The 4257-nt window shown below is 36.2% G+C and overlaps 1 long non-coding RNA gene across 1 annotated transcript; it reads right to left on the bottom strand.

Annotated features, from left to right (window-relative positions):
- Window positions 1-474: 474 nt before the first annotated feature.
- Window positions 475-3267, bottom strand: LOC113342747. Its single transcript, XR_003356821.1, has 2 exons — window positions 1824-3267; window positions 475-767 (listed from the first exon to the last, which is right to left on the bottom strand). It is a non-coding gene; the product is annotated as an uncharacterized LOC113342747 (long non-coding RNA).
- Between the last annotated feature and the right edge of the window lie 990 nt (window positions 3268-4257).

Consider the following 4257-nt stretch of genomic DNA (forward strand, 5'->3'; position numbering starts at 1 on the left):
TAATAGGAGTATTGTTTCCAACAAAAAAACCAAACTAACCATTTCTTCTCCAAAGTAGATTCGCAGTTCACATTATAGATATGCACCACTTTTTTAATATATATATATACGTTTATCCGAATTCTCTTTTGACAGCAACATCTGCCAAATCCTAGTCCAATCAAGAAAATTAACTTCTAAACTTAGTCTTTTTTCAAAGTCTGACCATTGCACCTTACTCACACGAAGGAGGAGTCAGCTGCAGATGTTAGACTCTATCTTTGATCTATCTTTAGTTATTTTTGAGACTAAAGTGGAGGTGTTTATCCTTACTCCATAACCTTGTAATTAATAATCCAAGTGGTGCTACTCTTCTGCTGAATAATGCCAAAATTTAACATTTACTTCAACTTTAACTACTAATTCCAAATATAAGAGTTAGGCTACTGGTCTACTAAGCTACTTCAATAGCTTAGTTGGTCAGGAGACTGATTTTCATATTTGAAGTCGTCGGTTCGTGACTTTGCATATATATATATATATGTCTGTACATATTACATAAGTCTTTCCAACCATTAAATTACATATGCTTACCAGCAAAACCATGTTATAATAATATTTGAACTTCGACTTTAAGTATCAGAATCAGGTCAATAGGAAACTAGGCTACCACTACAATTGGATGCCATACAAATAAGTCTGTAATAAATTATATATGTTTCTTTTTTCTTTTTTGCAGTCTATCGTCTATTAGCACCGGTCTATCGTCTATTAGCACCCATCTTCATCTGTACATGACATGTGTAAATACAAAAAGAAAGAAGTCAGGTCCAAGTGTGAGACCAGATATTAATAGCGTGTGTGAATTCATATTCTGAAAATTTTTTTTGAATTCTCAAAACAAAAAAGTCAAAAATTAGTTTGGGTACACAATTTCAAAATAACTTTTAAAAGCAAAAAACGTTAATTTTTTGTAAAGCAAAAACATTATAACCCACTTGAATACAAGAAGCAATGCTTGCGCTTCTCCATAAGCAAAATATTTTAGCTTCACAAAAAGCTAATAATTTTACTTCTAAAAATCATTTTGAAATTGTGTACGTACTCAAACTAACTTCTGACTTTTTTACTTCTAAGAATAAAAAATCAACTCCTTAAATCGTATCCAAACATACTAATTGCTAATATCTTTTGTTTCTAGCATCTAACAGGCTATATGTGTCTATAGTTATTCAAAAGATATATTATCCTCATATTCCATGATAATAAATTTGTTAGAAGAGAATGGTAGGAACTAATTTTTATGTGTAGATATCATATGCAATCCTGAAACATTTGAAATGTTAACGAGGATAATTACATGAGGAATAAGCACCATCACCGAATAATTATACTCTGCATCTGATTCTTATCAATGAAACTCACCAAACAATGAATTTGATACTTGGCCTAGCATCAACATTTTTCTAAGACTTAAAAAGCAATAAATCAGTCCAAAAAGGAAAAAAACACTACATAGACCACAAAATGTAGTGAGTTTTTTTCTTTATGTTGACGAACCATAGTCCTTAATTCAAAACTAAGATCCAAACCTTGTTAAAAGAAAAATTATGTTAGGAAAATATTTTTTGGGCCGTAAACCAAACCACAAATACATACAGGAGATTGGTTTCTCCTGGTTTCTCCTAGTGACATATGAAGAACATTCCATGAAATTTTATTGATTCCCACTATATGTAGTAACCAACAAATACCCAAAAATAACACTAACTTCTGGATACTGTATGTTCAAAACTTAGAATTAGATAACAAAATCTAGAAACCAAAACTACAAATTCAGGTACCTTAGCGTTTAAACCTTGGAGACCCTTCTGCGAGATCTCTCTTAAGCTTGCTTTCTGACATGAACTTGCTCATTTTCAATCCTACCCCATGAAACCGCTCCACAGATTCAAAATTTCCATCAACTATCATTTAGAGGCTAAAACTTTATACTCGACAAGACAAACTACTTATCACCTTCCACATTGGAAACTCAAATCATGCCTGCCAGTAAAGAAAAGGAAAAATTGTTTATAGTTTGGTATCATTTCCCAAATCAGCTCATGTGACGCAAGTAGACAAGACTGTCTACTTTTCTAGGTGATTCAACCACTCCGACAAGAACCCACAAATACCCACAAATACCGCATGGTTGACTGGGCTTCAAATGGGTACCACTTTTCAGGAATGGTCATTGGCAAAGTGAAGAATGTAGTTTAGAGCAACCACAGTCATGAGATGGACCAAATACCAAAAGCCAGATTAAAAACCAAAAAAATTTGGTTTTCCGTGTGTTCAAGCCCAGTGGGAGAATACCAAATTTTGGTGAAGCGGAACTTATATCCACGCTTGATGCGGGACGCAACTTATATCCACGTTTCTTGATGGAGCGTGTTCATAATATGCGTCTGAATGAAACGGAGGTATAATGCGCGCTTGAATGGGACGTAGGTATTATTCACGCCGTGCACGGGACGTAGATGGTAATTGCGTTTGCTGGGACGGAGTTACAAATGGCGTCTCATTCAAACGCAGATAGAAACTGCGTCTGTGTCGTGAAACCAATTCGTCTAACATCTTTCTTCGTCTCTTCTTTTTCCAACACCGACGATTGCAGTAGCTTAATATCAGCCAACCCATCATTCTTTCCAAAAGTTCTCAAACTCGAGCATAACACGAGCAATGCCATATCAGTCACAGCACCATCGGCCAACAACCCCTGACGCCACTGTTCCATTTCTCCATCTTCCAGCAATAGCACAGCTCGAGCAACCAGTTAACACTCTGCATCTCGTTCTGTTGCCGTGAACTTTATCTCTCATTCAGTTGTACGAATCAACGGCCAGTACCATACTCGAGCAAATTTGAGGATCCATTCTTCCTTTGTATGCAGCCATCAACCGATTGGAACAATGGAAGCAACATCAGCATCTCCTGTATCCACTGTTGATGCTGTTAGGTCATCATTATCCCAAGTTTATTAAATCATTACTCATGCCTGAACTCCAAAAATCCATCTAGCTTTCAAAACCATCACCACTGCTGGCTTTTATTCCAACCATTGTGAACCCTTCTCAGATTTTTTTCCTTTCGATAAGAACAACCAGCTTCAGTGAGAAATGCAACTTCATTTGTGTTTGATAGAAGCTAATGAAGAAACGCGGAGGGTAGATGGACAAGAGACGTACATTAAAGATACGCCTAGACACAGACGCTCACAATACATGCGCCCGACCCAGACGTTTTTTATAACTGCGCCTCATTCATACGCCCTTTATACATCCGTCCCATTTCAGGCGTAAGTATTAACATCGTCTGACGCGTTTGAAGGGGGCGGAGTTAATACATGCGCCTGACTCATACGGTGATTATATGCTCGCCTGATTGTATACGGTGATTAAACTTACGCCTGATATCATACGCTCCTAATACTTCCGTCCCACTATATCTTTTTTAGTCTGGGCCGACGACCACATTTGGTCTCAAACCCTAAATTTGGCGACCAAATTTGGGTTTACTCCTCACCACTGCGATACTTTCTGGGACCAAATTTGGGTTTAGTACCCAAATTTGGTCGTGACTGTGGTTGCTCTTAGGAATGCCAGAACTAAGATTTTATTTTAACTAACTCCTTCATAGGCTGGTCCTTTCCTTCTAAAATCTTATCGAAAAACCTTATTTTGAGCTATCATCTTTTCATATACATAAGTATAAAAATATTTAACTTATCATGTTGCACCGTATTCTTCTTAATCCATAATGATATTGATTTCTTTTTGAAGAGTATTAAAAGCATAATTTTTATGTGGACAGTTCTATGCATCATGTAGATTGTCCTCGTAGAAAAGTAAAATTATTTCAATCCTTATTTTCATATCAGGATGATCTACATGACGAGTAAAACATCCGTACTAACAATTAGACATGCCTCACAACTCTTCAAAGAAACTCCGTTTATTACACTATTGAACCAAGCAGTAAATATTAATTACAGATTGGTCCCGGAGGTTTTCTCAGGAAAACTCTTGAGTGAAAGAATTTGTGATGCACTTTACTCATTACTTATCCCAATGATAAAAAGGAAACTTCACAAATCACTATTAAGTTTCTAGAGCTACTTGAGAGAACATCCTGAAAGATGCACGTGAAAAGAAACAATGATAGCATGTGATGTCTTTCCATCATTGGGATAGATATTGGATAAAGTAAAACCCAGCCACTCTGATACAAATTTTA

The sequence above is a fragment of the Papaver somniferum genome, unplaced genomic scaffold (genome assembly GCF_003573695.1).
Source record: "Papaver somniferum cultivar HN1 unplaced genomic scaffold, ASM357369v1 unplaced-scaffold_47, whole genome shotgun sequence".
Taxonomy (NCBI): domain Eukaryota; kingdom Viridiplantae; phylum Streptophyta; class Magnoliopsida; order Ranunculales; family Papaveraceae; genus Papaver; species Papaver somniferum.